This window comes from Phalaenopsis equestris, unplaced genomic scaffold, assembly GCF_001263595.1.
Source record: "Phalaenopsis equestris unplaced genomic scaffold, ASM126359v1 Scaffold000251, whole genome shotgun sequence".
NCBI classification, from domain to species: Eukaryota; Viridiplantae; Streptophyta; class Magnoliopsida; order Asparagales; family Orchidaceae; genus Phalaenopsis; species Phalaenopsis equestris.
In genome coordinates, this window is record NW_018164693.1 from 559,689 (window position 1) to 576,275 (window position 16,587).

The window sequence follows — 16,587 nt, forward strand, 5'->3', positions numbered from 1 at the left end:
TATATATATATATATATATATCTATGTATATTTAAAGATATACGGGCTTGTATGTATTATTGGGATGTACTTAAAAAAAAAAAGTAATTGGATAATTTTCAAGAGTATGCTCAATAATTTAAATGAATGATGAAATGATAGAAGAAACTTTAGAGAGAGAAAGAGAGAGTGGTTTACTTGATTGAAATTTTGGTAAAAGTCAAAATAATTTATGATTCTTCACATGGGTGTTTATAGAAGTGAAAAAAAAGTTTCGACTATTTTAAAATTGAACTTTATAATCATCTAGAGAGATTATTTCAACACTAATTTAAAGAATCTAGTGATTATTTTGTCACTTTACTTGATTTTTATATGAAGTAAAACTATTGCATGTAAATTAATAACTTCTTATTAGGAAAAAAAATTAAGTTTAATTAATTTTCTACTAACAGTGTAAATGAATCTAAATTTGTTATATTTATTATGCATGAATCTATCTTCTTAAGTAAATATGAAAGTTTTAGATGCTATGTATTGTAAAAACCCGAAAATAATAATTTAATTCATCTACTAAGCTAGACTAAGCCTTGATTGAAATGACATACAATGAGATTTAGGAAGATTAGAATCACAATCACTGTCTAGTACTGCAATATTAATTGTAATAGAGAATATTAATAGTGTAGTTTAGATATATATAATTTTAAATTGAATTTTTTGTCCAAGGGAAAGTAGGGCTGTCAAAACGGCTCGTTGTTCGCGAACAGCTCGTGTTCGGCTCGTTAAGAAGCTCGTTTTCGACTCATTAATTTCGTTCGATAAGTTAACGAGCCGAACACGAACTAAGATGTGTTCGTTCGTGTTCGGCTCGTTTTGGCTCGAAATACTACTCATTAAGTTTATATATATATATATATATTAAGTAGTATTTTAAGAAAATCTAAAAAAATCTAATTGACTACAAGGCTACAAAGATTTATATTCAATTAAAATATTGATTAAGAAAATAAAATAAAATTTATTAAATTAGATTCAAATGATATTTTAATATAAATAATAATTTTTAAATCTTGCTCAAACCCTTATTGTCTTATGATTACATGATTAGGGTAGTTAAAAGGACTCTTTGTTCGTGAACAGCTCGTGTTCGGGTCGTTAAGCAAACGAGCCGAACACGAACACGTTTTTTGAGCTCGAAATATAAACGAGCCGAACACGAGCTGAGCATGACTCGCTTGTGTTCGGCTCGTTTACACCCCTAAGGGAAAGTATAAAAGTGCTTTAAAAAAGGAAGCCCGCCAGGCTAGGCAACCTTTTATTTTTATGTGCGCTTAAAACCATACATTTTGAAATTCTTAATTTATTTATAGCTAATGTGCTACAAGTATAAACTTAGTATGATTTTAGGGACTGTTTAGGACAGCTATAGTTATTTGAAGAAATTATTGTACAACATTTATAGAAGAAATTATTATGAGAAAAGTTGCTCCTGGTGAAGTTGTGTGTCTATTTATTTATTTCAATTGTGCATGCAGTTGTTTATAAAATAAAAATTGTATTGCTCTTATATATATTTATTGCTTGTATGTTGACCATTTTAGAATTAACTCGTACATAAGAATATCAACAAATTTTAAAAGTTCTTAAGAAATCACAAGTTCAAAATATCACATCGAAAAACTATACATCACTTAACAATTAGTAACACAAAATAAAATTATAATATGAACAAGCAATATTATTGTAATATTACTCTTAATATCTAAATGATCAAGCATATGAGAGAACTTTTTTTATGACATGTTGATTATTGATCATATTAATTTGAAAAGATATAATATATATGTTAATTTTTACCATAAAAAAGACCTAACCCCCATTCATGCAAGAAATTCATTTCTATCAAATATGAAAGAAATATGAAATCTATCATGCAAAGAATAAGGAACATATTTTTGGTGTACCAAACAAAGAATAAGTACTGAAATTCATTTGTTTATTCTTCCAACATTGTGACATTAACATAGAGCGAAGCTAAACTTTCATCCAACAAGCACACACCAACGCCACAGTCAATTCATATAACAAGTGTCATTTATATACATAGCCCTCAATTAAAATCTATTTACTTCTCACATCAAAACTTTCATATTTGTGCACATAGCACTCAAACTTGTAATACCACATTAAATTAACACTATTATGACATAAGCACCAAAGTTACATACTCAGCCCTTAAATACACAAAATCATAGTGTCGTTCTTCTCAAAATTTCATATTTAAACACATACAACTGCTATACTCATGTGGATACACACATGAACATAAACACATAATAAGTGTGTGCTAAGTATGTAAATTTTACTAACCTTTATAGAATTGTGCGCTAGCTAGGTAATTATCCCTCAACTTTTCTAATTTGTGCAAAAGGTATATAAATTTCACCGAAGTTCTAAGATCTAAATCCACACATAAAACTCCAAGATATATGGGGAGAGAGATTGAAACCCCCACAAAAAAAGTCCAAAGAAATTAGGAGAGAGAGAGAGAGGATAAAAATCATTAAATATGCTCAATATGCTCTGAGAGAAGTGATGGCAAAAAATACATCATATGAAACAACTTGATATTTTCTACTCAATTACAAAATAGGAAAAAAATAAAGTCAAAAAATTAAGGCAGAGAAGTCCATTGAATGCATATCCTCCGTAGAGAGATCGAAGAGTTAAGTGGGAAGATGGAAGAATAAATTTAAGATCGAAGGTACCACAGACCCTGCAGTCTCACAAACTCTCTTTTGAGTATATGAAGTATACATTTCATGAAAGAATGCATTTTGATATGATAACTTAGATCTTAAAATTAAAAAAATTTAATGAATTTAAAGAGGTTCCATATATCCAAGTTCATTGGTGGCAAGTCAAGTGGGCCGAAGGATGATGCCTATTATTATTATTACCAAAATTGGAGTTATCATTATATTTGTTCAAGGAGAATTAGTGGTGGCTTAATCATACAATAGAACGTGCACATAGAAAGGGAAAAGTGATCTTGCCAAAGAAATTATAATAGATTTTCGGATGATTGAGCAAGATTTCTTACTAGAATAAAATAATGGAAAAAAAATCTTCACCTATTTATAAACTAAAAGTCCAACTCCCTTCAATTGAGACATTATTTTAAATAAAATAAAATCATTTCAACTATATTCACAGTGAAACTCTGTACAATTGTCATTTCATTTAATAATTACCAGCCGGTATGAGAACAATTTACTTCATGAGATACCGAGCAACTGCCCCCGTTTTGCTTGAGTCGCCTGACCCTAACCTTGAATTGCCTGATCATTGAATTCAATTTTGTCAGCTTAGTATTAGGTTTAGGATTTAAGGTTCACATAAGTTTCTTCTTCACACTTATATGACAAAAGTTACAGAACGCAGAAACTCATGTTAAAAAACACTAGAATCCTTCTCACCAACACTTCTCACCATCACCAAGATTTTGTTGATGAACAAACATGAAGAGTTAAGCTCCAAGCCCACACATACACTGCTTGAAATCCCGTCATAAATAACAGTTCTTGAGAAAACAACTTCGGGCACCTGGGCTCCCGGTTCTCTGAAAACAGGTGCCTTGAGCAAGAAGTGGGAACCTAAGCACCCACTTTGGGTGCCTACGCACCCAGTTTGAGAGCAGGACTTCCACCTTCTCGGTCTAGGAACACTTAATGACGCTTAAGCACTCATAGCCCGGTGCCTTGGCGCCGGGTACACTGACTATGTGAAAGTCAACTATTGCTCATGAGTGCTACAATTAGATTCCACAACTAACAAGAGAAAGAGAGAGATAGAAACTAAAGGTTAATCTACACTTCTATAAATTTACACCTCTAGTGTTGTAGTTAAACGTCCATCACGGCCGTCAGACAAGGACTGACCGACCCGGCCCGGCATCGCAATCTTGTAATTTTCATAAACAGAGAAGAGTATATTCGCAGAAGGCCTAACGGACACATACTTGTCAAGGTAAAAACGGTCAATAAGAAACGGACGGCCTGGATGACATCATTAGTCGGGCAAACGGACATTTTAGCTTTTACGGTGGACCCTCCGCCGCGTGCCTGTGTGTCTCCGCTCTCAATCATAAATATCATCCCATTCGATTAATGGCCTTTTGTTTTGTTTTTCTTTTTTTCTTTTGTTGCATTAATTTCTTTTCTTTCGGTAAAATGATCCATTTTATTTCGCTTGTCCTATCTATTTTAGCATTTTCCATTTTAATCTATTCCATTGTGCGAATATAAAAAAAAATAGGTTTTTTTGGGTTATTCTACTTTTGTTTTTAAGATTATAATTTTAATTATTTTATTAGACATAATTTACTTCCAAAGAAAATTTTACATTTATAAATTTTTTATTTGAAAAATTCAAATTTTCCAAAAAAAGATCCATTTGAGATAATTTGCACACTCGATGCAAATGAAAAGCAATTAAAGATTATTTTTTAATATTTATTATTTGATGAGGTGTAAAGATAACATAAAATCATAAAATATTCATGATGCTTAAAAAAAAATTTTGTTCTTAGGTTATTGTTTATTAAAAATGTGTTAACATTGATCTTATGAAGATTCAACAGACTAGAAGGGAAGAGTAAAACAGAGATTGACCCACTCCCAAAAGTGTGAGACCCATTTGACCGATCGAGTAGTCAAACTACGACCAAAACTGACCAGGTCATGATGTCAACAAGAACACAATTGAATGAACCGAGCATAGGGGATCCAGCTAGAAACGAGATAGAGGAACATTTGAACTAACCTGATACGATCGCCTATCCTCTAGTAGAGCCAATCCAAGAGAAGATTCAGCTCTCCAGTATCTCCAACCATCCAATCCATAGAGGAACCTTATAAGAGATCAAGGATTGATAGCATGGCTAAAGCGCTCAATCAACCCATACCGGCTAAACTCACCTGACTGAGCTCATCCCGTTGACCCAAAGTGCTAAGCTTAGTTGGCTGAGCTAAAAAGCAATTGGATGATAAGTTCATTGATGTAAAATATCTGAAATACTTTAGTATGAATCCATTCCAAACAGGAGCAAAAATATAATATTATCATTTGTACCCACCATCTCTTCTATAAATAGTAGAAATATTTTATGAATAAGATATGATTGATTGTCTTTCTTTCCTCTATTTATGTCCATCTCCCACCTAGGAGGTTGGGTCATTATTTATTGCACTTTGAAAATTAATTCAAATATTGCCCTAGCTTACTAATTTTGAGATTGAAATCAGTCTGAACGACAATTAATGTTACCAAGCAATGACTTACAATTTTCTTAAGGTTAATTGGGATTATATATTTTTAATTTCATTATTATTATTAAAAATAAATTAATTTTTTTAAAAAAATTTCAATAGAACATTTAGATGTTTTGAGTATTTTTAAAAACAATCGCTACTAATAAATATATTTTATTTCAAAGCAAAATATAAACATATATATATATATGCCCTCCCAAAAGGGCCCTTAGCTTTTTAGACTTCAAGTCATTTTAACAAATCTCAACTTAATGAGTCATTTTTCGTGAATTACTGCACTTATGAATATTCATCATATCATCAATATTTTTGGAGGCATAAACCCGAAAAAATAGAACTTCCAAAAAATATTACTTTCAATTCAATCTCTAAAATGTTAGTGTGTTAATTAACTTCGTTGGATTTTTGGCGATGAGAACGACAAGATATCATGTTTGATTCATGAATTAGATATATCGCCTACGATGGTCACTAGTGGACAATCACCACTAATCCTCGACCAACTGCTCATGCATGCTGCCTCCATCAGAATTGAGCTAGCCAATGGCACAATCATCTAGCCAATTCTACAATTTGATCAAGTAACTACAATCGTAGAAATGATTATAATTGATAAATTAGATATTATTAAAATATTAAATAAAGTTGTTATCTTAAAAGTGCAACTGATGCATGTGAAAGGTTACATTTGAGTTCTCTTTGCAAGTTTGGTTAAAATGTATAATGACACCTATATTGTTTTAGAAGATGTTTAAAAAAAATCATCAGTCAAAAAGGTGAAGTTGATGGAGCTTAAAATGCAATGGTTACATTTGATTTTAATTCAAATGATGATTTTGTGACATTAAAAGGAAAATCACACGACATCTTGAATGAAATGCATTTATTATTAAAAATAAAATATCTTTTTTAAAATTAAGAGAAATATGATGATGTTCTTTGTTATAGCGGGTGAAGTTTTTTTATTAAAAAAGATATATATATATATATATATATATTTATTCCACATATGAATGTTTCTTAATTTGAAAGTTGAAGGTACTCTTAGCCATAAAAAAGATATTATTACAATAGAAAATCATTGTAAATTTAGTATTTTCAAAACTACATTAGATATATAACTACGTACAACAGATGAATAACATATTTAAATAACAAATTATAGAATTATTGATTCTAAATTATGCATTGGATTCTCGAGATAAGTACTGATAAATGAAAATTAATGATATTTGTCAAACTATAAATAAATTTTAACTTGCAACTTAACAAATACTAAAAGGATATACTTAAAAATTATATCAAAATAAACATTATTAGAATCTCTTTAAAATTTTAAATTTATGTCAGATATTGGATAAGATAAGAAAATAAATGCCATATACTATTATTAATCGTTTAATTAAATTGATATTATCACTATCTATTTTGTTAGCAAAAATTGAAAGTGCATTTTTAGAAATGAAGATTTTTAAGATTACAAAAAAAAACATGGAAGATGATTTTCTTTTGAATTCACTGATAACATATATTGAAAACAATATTACAATAAGCACTGACGTATAATTAATGATTAATGAGTTTAATGCAATGAATATGCATCAAATACAATTTAGAAGTATTTTTATAATGACTAGATTAAAAGATTTTTTTTTTTTACTTTATAAGTAACTCTTTAAGTTAATTTTCACTTAATCTTATTTATCTACTCATTTTTAAAAATTAAAATTTAATTTTGATTTATTTTTCTTATTTTTAATTTTGCCAATTTCCTTATAAATTTTTACTCCACACTGATCATATCATCCCTTGGATTATGAGAACTATAATGTTTGTTCTTTGCCCACTTTCTCTAATGATATGAAGGGCAATCTCAGCCGGCCCTTCTTTTTGCTTGAATAGAAAAGTATCGTTTGTGCTTGAATATGTTATCATATTGATTGAAAATAAAGTGAAGAATTTTGAAAAGCCCAATTCTAGTGCTCATTATTCCACTTAGGACCTTCGTCTCGCTTTCTTAGATGATATGGAATGTAATCTCAACCGGACCTTCTCATTGCTAAAATTGAGGTATGATTTATGTCTGAATGTGTTAGCATGTTGGTTGAAAATAAAATTAAAAATTTTAAGGGATCCAATTGGAGCACTCATATTGCCCTGCTTTGACCTTTCATTGCCCCCTCTCACATCTTAGTCAATTCAAGTCATAAATATTCCTTAAAGGACTTTGTGGCTGAGATTTTGTTCTTTTTTCAAATCTTAGTTTTACTGTTTCTCTGAGAGAATAATGTAATTTGCATTTTTATGTTCATGTTGTAGTAGTACGTTGAGCATCTTCATATATTTATTTGTATGATTATTGTTGCCTTGTATTATTTGAATGCACATGGCTATATTAGCGCTTTCAAGGAACCTGGCAGCACCAAGTTCTGTTCTCATTGAACATTGTTGGAAGATGAAAATCAACTTTTTATTGTTTTGAGTGCAATAAAATTATGTATTCTATGTGTTGTTGCCATAACAATTTGTAATCTGCAATAATGCTCATATGCATGTGTCTTCGCGTCAGAATGCAATTGCAGTTTATCCCCTTTATTAAGATTGGAGGCCATCTTTTTTATGTTTCTTTGCAAATACATTTACTAACCTTGCTTTTCAGTAATGAAAGTATTTATATCATTACTTCTTTTTTATGTAAGATTTACTTCTGAAACTACTACACATTATAAGTCAAGTTAATGCAAAGAATGATGTATCTATCATTTTAATGTTGTGTGAAAAAATCTAGTTAAGAAAATTTGGTATAATTTCATATATAAAAAATTTTAAGTGAAAAATTGCAATCGAATTTGTCATTGCTGCTGTAAGATATAAATTCCAAAAGTTCATTTTTGATTTAAAGAATTGTTCATTCAAAGCAAATAAAGGAGGTTGATGTTAGTGTTCTAGGTGTTGGCCATAAAATTGGGTATCTCAAGATTCCTGTGGGATGTGAAGGTGGAACTTAGAGCTGGCAAATAGTGTTGCCCTCTATGGATATGCCATCGTGGTCTTATGAGATGGTCCTTGTGGAGGTAAATGACATGAAGGTTAAATTATTTATTTATTTTTTTTATTTAAAAAGTATTAAATTTTAATATAATTTACATGATTTCAATTTCTCCCCCATGCCGAACCCACTCTTTAAATTTTAATTTTGACCCCTGCTCAATCACCTCCATAAAACTCATCAACTCGCACATAACCTTCATGTCATGCCACATTTACCTCCAAGCGGACCATCTCATAAGACCACGATGGCATATCCATAGAGGGCAACACTATTTGTCAGCCCTAAGTTCCACCTTCATATCCCATAGGAATCTTAGCTTTTTAGAGTTCAAGTCATTTGAACAAATCTCAACCTTACGAGTCATTTATCTTGATTTACTGCTCTTATGAATATTCATCATGCCATCAATATTTTTGGAGGCATAAACCTAAAAAAAATAAAACTTCTAAAAAATATTGCTTTCAACTCAATCGCCAAAATGTTAGTATGTTAATTAACTTCGTTGGAATTTTGGCGATGAGATCAACAAGGTATCATGTTTGATTCATGAATTAGATATACCGCCTACAATGGTCACTAGTGGACAATCACCACTAATCCTCGACCGACTGCTCATGCATGTTGCCTCCATCAGAATTGAGCTAGCCAATGGCACTATCATCTAGCCAATTCTACAATTTGCTCAAGTAACTAAAATTGTAGAAATGATTATAATTGATAAATTAGATATTATTGAAATATTAAATAAAGTTGTTATATTAAGAAGTGCAAGTTATGCATGTAAAAGGTTACATTTTGAGTTCTCTTTGCAAGTTTAGTTAAAATGTATGATGACACCTATATTGTTTTAGAAGTGTTTAAAAAAAAATCATCAAGTCAAAAACGTGAAGTTGATTGAGCCTAAAATGCAATGTTTAAATTTGATTTTATTTTTATTTTTTATCTCATGATAAAATTTTTAAAAATTTCAAATGATAATTTTGAGACATAAACGTAAAATTAATAGACATCTTGAATGAAATGCATTTATTATTAACAATAAAATATCTTATTCAAAATTTAAGAGAAATATGATGATGTTCTTTGTTAGAGAGGGTGAAGTTCTTTTATTAAAAATAAGATATACATATTACATATATGAATGTTTCTTGAGTTGAAATTTGAGGGTACTCTTAGTAATAAAGAAGATATTATTACAATAGAGCATCATCATAAATTTAGTATTTTTAAAATCACATTAGATATATAACTACATATGAATAACATATTTAAAGAACAAATTATAGAATTATTGATTCTTAATTATGCATTGGACTCTTGAGATAAATACTGATAATTGAAAATTAATGATATTTGTGAGACGATAAATAAATTTTAACTTGAAAATTTCAGAAATACTGAAAACATAAATTTAAAAATTTATGTCAAAATAAACATTTTTAGAATCTATTTACATTTTTCAATCTATGTTAGATATTGGATAAGATAAGAAAATAAATGCTATAAACTATTATTAATCATTTATTTAGATTGATGTTCTTGTTATCTGTTTTAATAGCAACAATTAAACGTGTATTTTCAGCAACGAAGATTTTTAAAATTCCAAAAAAAATATAAAAAAAACATGGGAGATGAGTTTCTTTCAAATTCACTAATAACAAATATTGAAAACATTATTACAATAAGTATTGATGTATAATTAATGATTAATGATTTTAATGCAATGAAGATGCATCAAACACAATTTAAGAAGTACTTTTATATGGACTAGATTAAAAGAATTTTTTTAAAAAACTTTACAAGTAACTCTTTAAATAAATTTTCATTTAATCTTATTTATTTACTTATTTTTAAAAATTAAAATTTAATTTGATTTTTTTATTATTATTTTGTCCATTTCTCTGAAATTTTTATTCCACCACTGATCATATCATTCCTCCTATTATGAGAACCATCATGCTTGTCCTTAGTCACAAGTGTTGCTTTAGAAGAAAACTTAAAAAAAAGGAAATTCATCAAGTCAAAATGTAATACTGATGAAACTTATGGTGTTTTGAAATCATTTGATTGAATTGTTATTTTGCTTCTTACTTTTTAGATCACTCTTGTCATAAGAAAATAGTATTACAGTAGAACATCATTATAAAAATTGATATTTTCGTAGCAATTTTAGACACACAACAGCAAAAAATGCATAATGGACTTAAAAAAAATTATTATTTCTCAGTTCAGTATTGGATCCTCGAAATAGATATCAATCATTAAAATTCAATGATATTTGTCAACTTGTAAATAAATTCTATCTCAAAGACTTTATGGATACGGAAAATTCACTCTTAAAAATTCAATTAGAGTATTTTAAGATTGATACTCGTCAAAAGCAAACTTTTTAGAATCTCTCAATATATTTTCTTAATTTATGTCAAATGCTCGCTAAGACAAAAAAACTAGTCATATATTCTCTTATTGATTGTTTGGTTAGATTAAGTTTAGCACTACTTGTTTTGACAGTAATGACTGAATGCATATCTTCAACGAGGAAGATTGTCTAGACAAAGTTATGAAATAAAATGAAAGATAATTTTCTTGTAAGTTCACTGATAACATATATTGAAAAGATATTATAATAAATTTTGATATATAATTATTGATTAATAATTTTAATATTACAAGAAATAACAAACACAATTTTAAAATGTCTATTCATAATAGCAAAATTATAAGAGGTATATTTCTACTTTATCAGTTGTTCTCATTAAATTTGTTTATTTATTTTATTTATTATTTTATTTAAAAAATATTAAATTTCAATGTAATTTAGTTGAGTTTAACTCACCCCCATGCTCAACCCCAGTCTTTAAATTCTAATTTTGCCCCCTGCTCAATCACCCCCATAAAACTCATCACCTTGCTCATAACCTTCATGTCATGCCACATTTATCTCCAAGAAGACCATCTCATGAGACCGAGGTGGCATATCCATAGAGGGCAACACTATTTGTGAGCTCGAAGTTCCACCTTCACATCCCATAGGAATCTCAGATACCCAATTTTATAGCCAACACCAAGAACACATAACACCAACCTCCTTTAGTTGCTTTGAATCAACAATTCTTCAAATCAAAAATGAACTTTTGGAATCTATATCTAACAGTAGCAATGAAAAATTCAATTGCAACTTCACTTAAAAAATCTTTATATATGAAATTATACCACATTTTCTTAACTAGATTTTTTCACCCAAACATTAAAATGATTGATAGATCATTCTTTGTATTAACTTGACTTCTAATGTGTAGTCATTTCACAAGTAAATCTTGCAAAAGAAAAAAAAAAGAAGTAATGAAATAAATACTGTCATTACTGAAAAGCAAGGTTAGTAAATGTATTTGCAAAGAAACCAAATAAAGATGGCCTCCAATCTTAATAAAGGTGAGAAACTGCAATAGCTTTCTGACGCGGAGACACAAGCATGTGAGCATTATTGCCGACTACAAATCGACATCAAAACACATAATCACTCAAAATAATAAAAAAATAATAATTTTCTTGCACTCAGAACAATAAAAAATTGATTCTCTTCTTCCAACTATGTTCAATGCAAACACTTGCTGAACTTGGTGCTGCCAGATTCCTAGAAAGTGCTAATATAGCCATGTGCATTCAAATAATACAGAGCAACAATAATCATACAAATAAATAAATGAAGATGCTCAAAATACTACAACATGAACATAAAAATGCAGATTACATTATTCTCTTCAGAGAAACACTAAACTAAGATCTGAAAAAAAAAAAAAAAACCTCAGCCACAAAATCCTTTTAAGGAATATTTATAACTTGGATTGACTAAGATGTAAGAGAGCGCGATGAAAAGTCATAGGGGGGCAATATGAGTGCTCTAACCAGCACGTTTAAAATTTTTAGTTTTATTTTAAACCAACAAGCTAATACATTCAAACATAAATCATACCTCAATTTTAGCAATGAGAAGGTCTGGTTGAGATCGCATTCCATATCATCTAACAATGCGAGACGAAGGTCATAAGGGGGAAGAATGAGCGCTCGAATCAGGCTTTTCGAAATTCTTCACTTTAAATTTCAATCAACATGATAACACATTCAAGCACAAATAATACTTTTCTATTCTAGCAAAGAGAAGGATTGGTTGCGATTACCCTTCATATCATCAGAGAAAGTGAGACGAAAGGAGGGAGGGACCATATGCCCACTTTTAGTGTAAGCAAACAGGGCATCTACTACTAAATGTTGGCTGTAGAGAAAAAAGGAAGCTTTCTTAACTATTAAGACCATAAACCTGCAGATGATTCAGAAAAAGAAAGGCAAAGAGATGAGAAGAATAAACTTAGATTAAGCTATAATTCATGTTAGAATGGAATAAAAATGTCATTTGGATGGTTCCAAGATAACTATAAAAATGTCATTTGGATGGTACCAGGATTACTATAAAAATGGAAGACCTTTAGCTTTGGAGTTCAGAGACAGTGATGGTGTTACAGAAGTTGACTTGTGTTTGGTGAATGGGATAGTGACAATTTGAAGGCCATAGTGCGAGTACAATCCATTGACTATAATTTTGAAAGAGTTATTGAATTCCTAAAGTTCAACTTCTTATTTCCATTTGTTCTACCTGCGATCTTTTGTGTTAGAGGGGGGTGTGGCATACAATATCCGATGCAAGAAAAACATGTTTACCGAACTAATTTATAGGTAAATATCAGCAGTAAATTGGCACATGTAATCACGCATAATGCTCTTCATCTTATTGAGATATGCTACACAGTGGATTTTACCATGAGAATACCAGCAAAATGGTAAAAAAAACAAAAAAAAGAATGCATGGATCAACGTGGCGATAGCTTGACAACAATGCTTACACATTTGAGCTGCTGAATTGAAGATTTCTTTGTAAATTTTGTCCGAGAAGGAAGAAGCAACACCAGGGAGGTCCATAGGTTCATAATGCTTCTACTGTATCCACCACATTTCAATTCTTATGCTCACGCTCCTCACAACAGTCAGAGCCTTCTCTGGGAATTGCTCCACGGCTGTGATTCACCAGACAGCATTAGAGGAGCTGCTGCCCTCTGAAACATCGGCAACTTCTACTCTAGTTGCCCACAAAGACTGGCATGCTGAGTTGCCTGCAGGTTTTGACAGCCTTCTGTTGAACTAAAGAAATTTCCTCCAGTGGAATTTCTGTGCCCATGTCTGCTCTAGCTGTTGGGTTGTGGAGACAAAGTACAAGGCACCCGGCGCATATGCACCGGGTTGTGGACGCTTAAGCGCCCACTTGGGTGCGGCTCGAACAAAGGAGTTGGCGCCTATGCGCCGGCGCCGGCTTTGGGCTCATAAACGCCTACTTTATGTGCCCCCCTTTGGGCGCTTAGACTCTAACTAAAGCACTTGTTTCCCGAGAGCTTGGAGTATAGGCACCAAATTCAGGCGCCTATGCGCCAGGAGCAGTTGGTTTCAGGATTTCTAGTTTTAATGTCAATTTCCAGCGACGAAAAGTTATGATTTGATTTTTCTTCCTTCGGTATTCTTCGACGAACATCCCGGTGAATGTGAGGAGTATTGAAGGGATGGATTTCGGTGATTAGGCTTGATTTTTTGCATTAGATTGGAGAGGGAAGATTATGGAGCGAGTCCTGTAAGTCTTCTTTGTGTGTGGAGAGAAAACTTATGTGAGTTCTTTGTAAAACCTTCTGAATTTCGTAGTGGAAACTTCTATTGGTGTGGCTTGGTCGTTTTTTCTCGTTCTCAAGTTTTTCCACTTGAATTATGATATGCCTTTCTTGTTGCTTTGATTTCGCTTATATTTTAATATTTATTTTGGTTTTGTATCGAATTGAGATCCTGTTATTCTGCGGCTTGGTTTAGTTTATAATTGATTCTAAGCCCTGATAATGTTGGGATTGTTCGCGATGTATATTCCTATCAGTAGCCACCATGGCTCCATCTGAAGCATGGAGCAATAGGTGTTACCCCATATGCTTACACTAAGAAGAGGCAAACTAAGTCTGTACCCACAGCAAGTGGGTCTGCTCATATTTTGTGAGGGTTAAATGTAATCTACTAGTTTTACAAGGGAATGTTTTGATCAATCAAGATTAGAGTTTGTGATGATTCCTTGGGCTTGTCTAGCACTTCGTATGAGCCAACTAAGACAAGGTCTATGCCCTCTTTTTAGAGGTCAGCAACGTCAGCTCGAGTAAATAAGAAATGAAGAATCATTTCTTTGCAAATCTTTTTTTATCATTAGGTGTTCTCTTCAATCATAAGAAAAATGACTGCAAAGAAACTAAATTGTTCCAGGAGACTGGATGTTAAGTCCAACAATGAGATTGAGAGTACAATCTATAGTCTATAGAATTATGTTCAATTATTAATGCTTGAAGTGAGGTCATAGTTTTTTGACAGTAATGAAACATGATGAAATTTTCAAAAAAATGTGAACCTAAGTCAATTTAATTTGAATTTGTGCTCTTTAAATTTGACTCGCACTTTGGTTCATTTAATTTAAGAGCAAAAGCCTAAAATTATCATTGGACTATCGATGATAATTTTAATTAAACTAAACCTTAGCTTTGAGGGTATTTTAGAAATAAAAATTTTAAATGAAATTTTATTCTTATGAAGTAATGTTTTTAATTATGAAGATATATTATGTCAGAAGCCAATCTAATTCTCTGGCACTAGATTGATCCTCTAGTGCAATTGCTAAACTGTTCAGTGCCAACTTTAGGGATGGTGACTCCCTCGTTATAACCACGTACTAACATTAGAGTTCAAGCCACAATGCATCGTCTCTCATTTATTTGAGGGGCTTATAACTCATTCAACACCATGAATTTGTGAAATGAATCCTTGGAACAATTCATGAAGTTGTAGTTGACATACTTCATGGAAATGATTAGCTTCATTCAAGCAGAGGATTGGCTTGTCAAGCTCCAGAAGACTATTATCAGAATGGATTTTACCTCCCAAGAGGAAGATTGATCACCATTCCGTTTGGCAGTGTTGCCTGTCTTGTCTTTCAACAGTGCAAAATGTCTCAAAAATGAGTATCAAATCCTGATGCGTCTCCCTGTAGTGGTTAGATAAAATGAATTTGTAGGAAGCTTGCACATGTGCAAATTGTTGGAAAGTTGGGGTCTGAGTTGGAAATACTTTTTACATTCTTCTTTGCCTAATGATAATTTGACGTTTGTTTTCATTCGGGCGAATAATTCAAGATTTTTGCTATTTTTTTAAGAATGATGTTTGTGACAATATCATCCAGTAGATTTTTTTTTTCTCTCTTGTTTTTTTTATTATTATGCTTGAATGTGTGGGTGGAAACTGCATGTTTATGTTTCCAAACCAAACCAATATAGTATGTTCTGAACCAATATATATGATGATAATTCTTAAGAAAATTTTTAACTATATTTCTATACCTGTTATAGAATAAGTAGTTTTTGATATGGTAAATCTGGTGGGATTTTAGATTGGCTTGTTTATATTCTATGATTTGATGTTATTATATTTTCCATGAATAATAGTACTGTTGAATCAACTTATGACATAGAGTCCCGTATTGTTTGTGTTGTGGTATATATGAAATTTACAACGATCGACGATGAAGTGAAAAAAAATAGAACGAGAAAAAAATCACACCAAAAGATCACACAGATTTACGTGGTTCGGCAAATTGCCTACATCCACGGAATTGCAGAGGATTTTAATAATTTAGGAATTTATACCAGTTGATCGTGTCCAATTATAAGAGCGAACTCTTCCTTTTACTTCTTCACACCTTTCTCTCTGCACCGAGATACACCGAAGAAAAGAAAAAACGCTAGGAGAGAACAACACATTTTTGCTATACTTCTTCCCGTAAGCCTCAGACAGGAGAGACAAATCCCGAAGAAGCCTTTTAGGAGAACCGACACTTGCGATCTCCTCTTCTTCTTCCTTCTGCCGCCTTCAATCCTCTCCTTGTTTCCGCCAGTTGCTTCCTCCGAATCACTCACTTCCGTGGTCACGAAGGCGACGGATCTTGTGTATCGTAAAGACAGAATGGAGCCTCTATTTGGCGAAAATGATGACTAGCAGGCGTGGTAGTAAAGAGAAGCGGGAACAGTTTCTACCATTTTTTTTTCGTGTAATGATGCGATTTTTTTATATGCTTAACTTTATATATTTTTTATAGTC